The 9,526-nt window shown below is 57.4% G+C and overlaps 2 long non-coding RNA genes across 2 annotated transcripts; both read right to left on the bottom strand.

The window, feature by feature from the left end:
- Positions 1 to 78: 78 nt before the first annotated feature.
- Positions 79 to 1,785, bottom strand: LOC138920238 (uncharacterized). The gene is made up of 3 exons (XR_011431078.1): positions 1,658 to 1,785; positions 1,362 to 1,539; positions 79 to 159 (listed from the first exon to the last, which is right to left on the bottom strand). It is a non-coding gene; the product is annotated as an uncharacterized lncRNA (long non-coding RNA).
- A 3,379-nt stretch (positions 1,786 to 5,164) lies between these two features.
- LOC138923135 (uncharacterized) lies at positions 5,165 to 8,611 on the bottom strand. The gene is made up of 2 exons (XR_011436336.1): positions 7,011 to 8,611; positions 5,165 to 6,823 (listed from the first exon to the last, which is right to left on the bottom strand). It is a non-coding gene; the product is annotated as an uncharacterized lncRNA (long non-coding RNA).
- Between the last annotated feature and the right edge of the window lie 915 nt (positions 8,612 to 9,526).

Raw genomic sequence — 9,526 nt, 5'->3', positions numbered from 1 at the left:
GCAGTCCCACCTCCCTTGCGAGGCCAATCCCTCCACCTGTGCCGGGAGCCCACCCCTCCCACTGGCTCAGGGACCTACCCTTCTGTGTCCTCCGCCTCTCTGGCTGGCCTGGCCTTCTTCCGTCCACGTGTAAGACATGCAGGTCTCCCACAGAGGGGGCTGGGGAAACGAACCCCTTCCATGAGACTGTGTTTCCCCTGAGCTCCCACCCTGTCCATCTGCTGGCTTTCACAGCCAAGCTCCCTGAGCAGTGTCCACACCTCCCATCTTCATTTTCTCCCCTCCCTCCTCCAAGGCCTGCTGGGCTGCTCTCCCCACTACAGTCAAACTATTCATGTCCTGGTCACCAACAACATGCTGGGCACCAAATCCTATCAGTGCTCTCTCTTTCTCCTGAGTAAACCATGTGCGTTCACATCCTTGTCTCACAGTCTGCTTCTGGGAGAGCCCAAACTAAGACACATGCCCAGGCCTAGAACGTCATTGACGAAGAGGAGAGGTCACCGTGACTGGCTAGCACCATTCACCCCCAAGACCAGGCTGCTGCTCCCACAGCAAAATGAGCACCTGAGCTTGGTCACCGTGTTAGGCTCTGAGACAACTTCTGAAGCCCTCACTCCCTGCGGTCACCGGCTGTCCCCTGCGTTACCACAGCAGTCTCTCACCGGCCTGCGTGTCTGCTCTTGCCAGCCTCAAACCGCAATCTGCTCTGGTCTTTCTAAGACGCTAATCTGACCATGCCACCCCTCTGCTCAGGATAAAATCCACAGTCCTCTGCGTGGCACCCACGCGTCTTCAAGAGCCCCGCTCTCAACACATCTCCGACTTTCTCCCCGACTCGAGCTCCACAACCCAGCCACCCGGCATCGCTCAAACTTCTCACGTGCTGTGCCCTGAGCCTGGATTGTCCTTTCTGCCTCATCTTCCCCTGACAGATTCTTACTCATACTTCAAAATGTTGTCCCCTCCTCCAAGGTGTTGTCCTGACCCTACCCCAAGCTGGGAGAGGACCTCTGGCACAGAGAGGACCACCTGTGCTGTGGCTGGCTGGCTTTTCTCTGAATACCCTCTGTCTTCTCCAGCTTCCAGCCCAGAGCACATCCTCTCACTTGGCTCCATCCCTGCTTCATGCCCTCCCCAGAGCACCCTCCCCAGCACGCCCCCTCCAGCACACGCCCCCCAGCACGCACCCTGTCAGCACACCCTCCCCAGCACGCCCTCCCCAGCACACCCCCCCCCCAAGCATGCCCCCCAGCACGCCCTCCCCAGCACACCCTGAGTGCTCAGCAGCCATCTATGGACTGAACTGCTCAAGGACACACAGCTAGGAAGCATCCTTGTCGGTTTGAGCCCATCTTCACCTGTGTCCAAAGCGTGTGCTTGTAACGCTGCCCATGGAGTGGCAGGGTGGTCTGGTGTGGTGGTTAGGCATGGAGCTCCTAGAACAGGACCATGTGGGTTCAAATCACAACTCTGGCAGTCAGTGGCTGTGTGACCTTGAACAAGTCACTTTGCCTCTCCGGGCCTCTGTTTCCTCACCTGTGAAATGTGAACGGCACCTAGCTGTTGGGCCTTGTCAGGGTTAAATGGGTTAAGACACGCGGATAGCAAAGGAGAGGGCCCGCACACAGTGAGCCCCGAATGAGTCTTTCCTCACCCTGCCTTCCGTTCCATCTGTGTGAACTGCCAACGCTACGCACACCTCAAGCCTTTCTCACCCTTCTCTTTTCAATCTGTCTCTCCTTGAAGTCACCTCCGGGTGGAGCCTCCCCTGCCTGGCTGCCCCGCCCTCCAATCAGCAGCCTGGCCATGGCTCCTCTCTCCAGGGGAGGTGGTAGAGACAGAACAAAGGCCATGGCCCACATGGGTCATTAGGGACTGCCTGAGCCGCTCATAGGACAGTCACCCCCAGGCGCCTGCCAGCGCCCTGCTGTGCTGACTCCCACGGGCCGCGCCCTGAGGACTCACCTCAAACTTCCAGGGATGTCTGAGCATAGAGATGACCCTCCTCTCCATGGCTGGCTCTGCAGCACTCCAGAGCCAGCGGACAAGGGTGGTCCCTGACGGGGCATTGCAGTATGTCTGGGGTGAGGAGCTGCTGGCGTGCGCGCCTGTTTCTGTCACCGTGCACACTTGTCTGTCTCTGGGTGCACCTGTGTTATCATCCGGTCACACTGCTTCCTCGGGAGTACGAACTCATCTTAGTGTCCATGCATTGGGCCCCAGGTGCACTGGTCTCTCTGTGGGTGACTGTCCATCTCTGAGTGACGGACAGTCTGGGCTCTGGGTGAACATGCCCGTGAGACTGCACCCATCGCCGTGCATTCATAACTGTTCCTTTGTACACATGCCCGTCTCTGAGTGTACACAAGGATCACACACACTCTGTCTCTGTGTATACACACGTCTCTGTCCATGGATATCCACCTAGACCCGCATTTACCAGCTCTCTCTCTGGATCTATACAAAGATTTCCGAGGGAATGTCCCTTGCTAGGTGTGTTTCCGTGTCTGAGCGCAAATTTCATAGCTGCATGTGTGCCTGACAGTCTCGGGGGACAAGTGTCTCTCCCCACGTGCACATTTATCTTCCTAAGCGTGTCAACTCCCATGGCTGATCGGCTATCGGCTGGTATGCAGGTCTGTGTCTCAGTGTGAAGTTAGTGCCTCTGGGTGTGCTCACCCGTGCCCGAGTGCTCACAGCTCCGAGTGCATGTGCCCACAGAGCTCTGGGGTGCACTTCCATATCTGGGGCTCTTCTCGAAGCCAGTTTTGTTTTCTTATCAGCATTCTGTCATTGTACCGGGGTAGAGGGATGGTGCCCATGAGATCCCAAGGGTGCTGCCCACAGCCCCCGTTTTCCATAGAAGTCTGGGCTGACAAATGGGGTGAGGCAGGGAGCAGGGAGGCCACATACCATCCCCTGCTCCCCAGCCCCGGGATTCCTGGCTGGGCCCCAGGGAGCCACACTTCTTCATTAACCAGAGCCCTGGGGACTTAGGGGAGCTTCCCATGAGTGTGGGCGTGGTGGTAGAGGCCAGGAGGTAGGAACAGTCAGGGAGCCCCCCACTTTCTGCTCCCGACGTCAGCAGGGGCCGGCCCTGCCTGGAGTGAGATGGGTACGTCATATCCTAGACTTCCTCTGCCAGGGCCTGACAGAAAGCCCACCAGTGTGAGTGGGTGTGGGAGGCGGGGAGCGAGGGGCCCCTCTATGACAAGGAGTGGGAGGAGAAAAGACAGAACAACCAGGAGAGAGAGAGGTGAAGGGTCCAGCAGGGAGTGCAAAGCTGAAGGCAGGGCAGGCAAGAGAAGGCACAGCAGGCAGGAGGAGGCAGACCCCAGGGAGCCAAGGCTGGTGGTGGGCTGCGTGGAGTCCCTGCGGACAGCCAGAGGGGGCCCACAGGGTCTTGCTGGCTTCCCACACCCCTGGGAGCCACACCAGCCACAGGGCAGCGACTTAGCCCAGAGGAGGAAGCCACATGCCCGCCTCCTCTCTCCCATCTCTCTGTCTGTTTTTCTCTCACAGTGACTCTGCCCTGTCCCTGTTCCCAAAGGCTGGAGTGCGAAGGCCACACACCAGGAACGACATCCCAGATGACCAGATGGGCCAAGGACGAGGTTTCCCAAGACCCCTGGACAAGGGCGTGACCTTCACAGTCTCCAGCTCCTGGGCCAAAGGGGAGAAAGCCAGGAGGGGGCCGGGTCGTCACCATGTGTGGGGCCCAGGCGGCTCCGGGCCCTTCCACACTGTATCTCACTGAAGCTCCCAACCCTGTAGGGCCGGGAGACTGTCCCCATGTCACAGACAGGGAAACTAAAGCCCTGCGTGGCAAAGGGCTAGCCCTGGAGCTGGGACAGGGCAGTGTGGGCGCCCGCAGCCCCGGGACAGGGCGAGATCTGGGGGTCAGGCAGAGAACGGAACCCCTCATGGGAGCTGCCGCCTCCCTGCAATGCTGGGTCACTGCTACTGTCCACAGGTTAGTGGAAAGAGTGGTGGATTTGGGTTCGAATCTCCCAGGGTTTGCACCCACATGCCACACCTGACAGGTGTGTAGCTTCAGGCAAGTCACTCACTCCCCGCAAGCCTCAGTTTCCACATGTGTGAATGCGGGTCACTAAGCCCACTCTACCTGGCTGGGCCGCTGTGAGGACTAAGTGCGAGACCCCAGAGGCGGAGGAGCTTTGTAACCTGTAAGGAGCTGTGCACCACGGGGTCTGCGTGTTCACAGGCGGACGAGGGCTACAGAAACACCTCGAGTGACAAATGGAGTGACGGTGTACCGGGCCAGTGTTTGGCTAAGCGCTCCATGCGGGTCCCTTCACTTAACCCTCACACGGCCTCTGAGCAGGCACCACCATCACCTGGCCTGTCGCACAGATGAAGATCGCCCAGGATCACACATCCTGTGAGCGGCCGACCCAGGACTGTAGAGCTGCAGGCTGGTGCTCTGAGCCGCCGAGGGTGGGGGTGGCGATGGGGGGGGGGGGCGGGGGGCGCTCACGAGGAAGTCCGACGGCAGGGGGCCCTGGAAGACGGTTCAAGGGGCCTGGAGGCAGAGGGCTAGGGAGGCTCACAGAAGAAACCTCCCGCTGGCCCAGCATCTCCCCTCCCCTCCCCTTTGATGGCCCGTTCTGCAGCCAGAGCTGGCTGGGCCCTTTAACAAGCCAAGGCGCGCTAGAGGAAGTTCAGTGTTACTATGGGATCCTGCCCTGGCACCCTTCCCTGACTCAGGAGAGGCTGCCGGAGTGGCTGCTCCGGGATTATGACTCCAGGGTGTTGTCTGAAGTGTTTTACTGCTGCCACTTACACCCCTGGCCCCCTTGTCCTCATCCCTTCTCATCCTTCCCACCACCCTCCACTCCTCACCAACTCCCCTCAGCTACTCATTCACACCCAGAGCTCAGGTACCGAGAACAGCTCAGCATGGGAGCCTTCCTGACCACCCAGCTTGCACTGGATACCAAGCCTAAAACCTCCCTGCCCCACAATAAAGCAACTATTGAGCTCCTACTGTTTGCCAGGCACATTCATATCCAGCCACATCCGAGCTATGGGACCTTGGGCAGGTTCCTTAACCTTACCCTCTGTGCCTCAGTCTCCTCATCTGTAAAATGAGAATAATGAGTTAAAACTTGCAAAGGGTTTAGGAGAAGAGTACATGGCATGTAGTAAGCTCTATTTATTAATTTAAATTCATTAATTTAAACAAAGTTAGAAACCTTTATAACAACTTTCCAAGGAAAGGACCCTCAGCTCCATTTCACTGGTAATCAGGGCTCAGAGAGAAGTGCTTTTATTGGTTCATTTATCCAACAAGCACTGATTGAGCACCCACCATCTGCCAGGCCAACGCGTGCTACCTTGTGCACCTTATCCCACTCGAGCCTCGCAGCTCTGTGAGGAGGTGTTAGTGTCCCCAACATTTCCAAACAGCCCTGGATCAGGACTGCCCTGTGAGGCCCTGGCTGTCAGCCATCTGTCTCCCCCAGCACGCCACTACTGGGACAGCAGGGGTCTGCACGCTGTTGCCGCTGTCTTTCAGTCCACAGCATAGATTAAGCACTTGGGGATATCTGTTGAGAGATGGAATAGAAGTGTCCCCAGCTTAGGGAGGAGGAAAGTGGTGTTCAGAGAAGTGAGGTGATTTGCCCGAGATCACACAGCTGCTCGTGCACAGAGCAGACACTTGAACCTACGCCTGACCAGCTCAGAGGCCTGCCTTCCCACCCCGACACTGGTTCTACCCTTGCCGAGACCATGTGTAGGGAGGAAGAGGAGGTCGGCACTGGGCGCGACTGGGGCCGAGGGTTGGGGATGCCTGGAGTGGCTGAGTGGGCCAAGCACCCTGCAGCCTTCCTCCTTGAGAAGCCAGGTCCCTCCTGCCTCCAACCTGCCCACCTATGTTCCTCTCAGGCCACAGCCCATCCTGGGCAGGGGAGCAGTGCTCCCTCATCAGGTCCCCCGTTAAGAAGGGAGCAGCCAAGCTTCAGAGAGTCCAGAAGTAGAAGCTGCCATGCTTGGCCTCGGCAGCCTCCTCCCTGCTCACAGGCTCACCTGGGAGCTCAAGGTGAGAGGGAAGGGCTGGGGGTAGGGGACACACGAGGCAGCCTGAGAAGTGGGGCCCAGGGCCTTGGGCCACCAGGGCTGGAGGGGACTTCAGAGAGCAAGTCCAACCCCCTCTTCCTATCCATTTCTGGCTATGGAAACTGAGGCCCAGAGGGGGCAGAAAGACACGACAGAGCCCCACACACACTGAGTGTCTACTATGTCACAGGCAGAGTGCCAGGCTCTTCACATTGTTTATACCAGCATCTGTGGCCCCCGGGAGACTGTGGCCATCTCCAAAGTCAGGGTCCTCAAGAGCCCAGCAGAAAGCCTGCACACAAGCAGGTGTTCAGAAATGTTTGCCGAAAACATGAATGAAGGAGTTACTTAGTCCTCAGGGTAATCTAGTGAGGTAGGAATTATGCCATTGAGGAAACTGAGGCTCCGAAAGGAGGGAATTGACAACGGCATCCAACGCTGCTGAAAAATGACCTCTGTACACCAGGGACTTATGGAGAGCACGTGCTGGGTGCAGGACGGCAGTGGGTGGAGGGCGAGGGGAGGGAGGCAGGGGGCGGCATTCCAGGGAGCCAGAGGCTGCGATGGCTGGGCGCTCCTCTGCAGCCGTGAGGGGAGGCAGGCTGTCGCTCTGTTCTGTTAACACGGGGAGACTTGGACAGGCTTCAGGGCTGGCCAGCTGGAGCCAGTGGAGACATTCTGGAGGTTCGGGGGCAGCTCTCTGAGGGTTGTCACTTCTTGACAGAGACTCCTGCTGCCCCTGGAGGGGACAGAAAGGGAATTCCGGCTCACTGAGACCCCCTGGGGCCAGGCGCAGCGCTGGGCCCTTTCCCTACACAATCCCCTTCATGGCCCCCAGCAGCCCTGGAAGGAAAGGAAGTCCCGTCTGCGTTTACAGAAGAGCAGGAACCCACAGGCACTTGGCTCCAACCAGCTCATCTGCTCACCCCACAGATGCTGCCTCAGCACTTGCTGGCTGGCCAGGGCACTCGACGGGGCGGTGGGGGGAGGTGACCCAGGAGCTCCGTGCTCAAGCAAGGACACCGCTTTCTCCCCTGGCTGCTCTCTCTCAGGCATCCGTTTCTCTGCCTACAAAATGGGGAAGCTACTGCTCTCTAAAGACGGTGAGAATTAAGCGAGGTAGCGTAGCGGACTCTGCTGGGGCCTCCCTCACCCTGCCCACCAGAGAACCTGCAGGAAGGCCCTCTAGCACCCGGCTCCTGCGTCTCCCGCCTCAGGGCTTCTCTGCTGCAGGTGCTGAGCCCACCCCCCGGAGAACACGGAGTGCAGGGATTTAGGGCTGGGGAGCAAGCTCAGCCCCTGAGGGGTGACCGGTGCTGGTGGACAAATGCCTGGCCACCTCACGCCTCGGGGGTCTGATGGCCGGAGAGCTCCAGCTGCTCCCGGGGAACCTGCCCAGCAGCACGCCCCTTGTTGGCTTTCCTCCCCGACTCACTGACCACGCTTCCCTGATTCGCCTCCCAAATACGCGTCTTGCACTGAGATCCTCGCTCAGAGTCTGCTTTGGGGCAAACCCAGCCTCGAACGGACGACTAAGACCCGGCACTCAGGAGATGTTCACAGTGCTGTCTACCTCCACGCTCATCTTCACTTGCAGAAGCACACATCCTCGAGAACACTGTCTCAGCCCCAGCTGACTCACCACGGCCCCGTCAGCATCATCCAGGAGCAGGTGGGGGCCAGTGGCCTAGGGGCGCAGGGAGAGCGAGGGGAGTCAGGGCCATGGGCCCCAGGGCACATATAGGCTGAGCCACTTGGAAGCCAGGTTAATCTCTGCACAGCAGAAGACAAAGTTATTTTCTTGTGTTCCAGGTTCTGTGTTCCATTTTCCATCCCACTATTCCAAACTGTAGGCTCCAACTCAGGGGTCTATGTTCAACATAACGGGCTTCAAGCCCAAATTCCATGTTCTCCCACCATCACCTCCCTCCTCTCCTCCTTCTGGGTTCCCTTGCGGTCGGCCAGGCCAGAGTTGAAGTTCCCCTGCGTGTGGGAGGAAGAGCTGATGGAGGCTCACCTGCCCTCCAAGCTTGCCAATGTGGCCTGCCCTCTCACCTGGCAGTGGTGCTGAGCACCGCGACCTGGGACCTCGTCACGGCTGTCACCCGGCCCGGCTACAAGCTAGTGTGCTCTGTCAGCATCAGGAGCGAGGGGTAGGACAACATGGCAATCTCCAGCCAGAGCCTGTGGGACCCGCATGAAGACAGCTCTGCCACGTCCCACTAGGTGAACCCCACGCTCTTCTGCGTGGTGCTGGTGCATGCCATCTATTTGGAGTGAGTTCTGTGGGAGGAGGAGTCTGGGACCCGCACGGGGACCCTTGCTAGAGCCTGGCACTGAAAACTCAGCCTCTGGCCCATCAGTGAGTGACCGTGAAAGCAGCCCCCACCCAGGCAAGGCTCATGGCCGATGAAAAGAAAAGGAGGACGATGCATCTACATTTAGACCTTCTCAGGCCACCCAGACCACACACATTGCGGAGTTCCTTTGCCTCTGGCTGGAATTATGTCAACCACGTGCAGCTCCCAGCTGGTCACACAGATCAGAAGCTCTGAGGGGCAGCTATCTATGTCTTTGATTAATAAGAAATGTGAGATAAATTAATAATGACTTAATACATGCAATTTGGGATCAAAATCTTCCAAAGCATAGGAAAAATAATAAAAAGGAGAGCTCTGATAGTGAAAGTTTGAGAACACGTGCTGTGCTCAGAGGCCAGCAGTGAGCCAGGCACTGCTGGGGCACTGGAGAGAGGAGAGAAAGGAGGAGGGGCTCTTACCCCTATTCGGGGCCAGCCTCCACATCCCCAGGAGACAGTGCTACCACCCCCATTTTATAGATGAGTAAACTGAGGTTCAGAGATGTCAGGTTACTTTCCTTGGATACTTATAGAATCCGTAAGAGATCCGAACCCAGGCCTCCCTCATTTAAAAAGGAAAACAAAATAAAATCAAAAAGAGTCCAAACTGTGGTGACTGGAAAGTCATTCTGGTTTGAGTCTATGAGGAAAAGAAAGGGGACAAGCAGAGGGAAGAACACGTAAGCTGAGTGCTCACACTGTTTATACTCCTCAGTTTTATCTAGACCAGGGCACACAGTAGGTGCTCACAACACAGTAACATGTCGCTTAATGACGGGGGACACGTTCTCAGAAACGCATCCTTAGGCAATTTCGTCGTTGTGTTAACATCCTAGAGTGTCCTTATGCAAACCTCTGCGGTACAGTAGGCTGCACACCTAACCCGTGTGGTACTAATCTTATGGGATCACCATCATAGATGCAGTCCATCGTTGACCAAAATGTCATTACACAGCACGTGACGACAGTTTCAAATGGAAAAGCTTGGAGGCATCAAAGAGCACAGCTATCCTGAGGTGGGAGAGAGGGAATGAATGTTTTTACACCTCTAGTTTCTAAAGTGCACTGACCAGGCATATCTAA

The sequence above is a fragment of the Equus caballus genome, chromosome 2, assembly GCF_041296265.1.
Source record: "Equus caballus isolate H_3958 breed thoroughbred chromosome 2, TB-T2T, whole genome shotgun sequence".
NCBI lineage: Eukaryota > Metazoa > Chordata > Mammalia > Perissodactyla > Equidae > Equus > Equus caballus.
The sequence above is the reverse complement of the archived record's forward strand: the minus strand, read 5'-3'. Positions and strand labels throughout refer to the sequence as shown.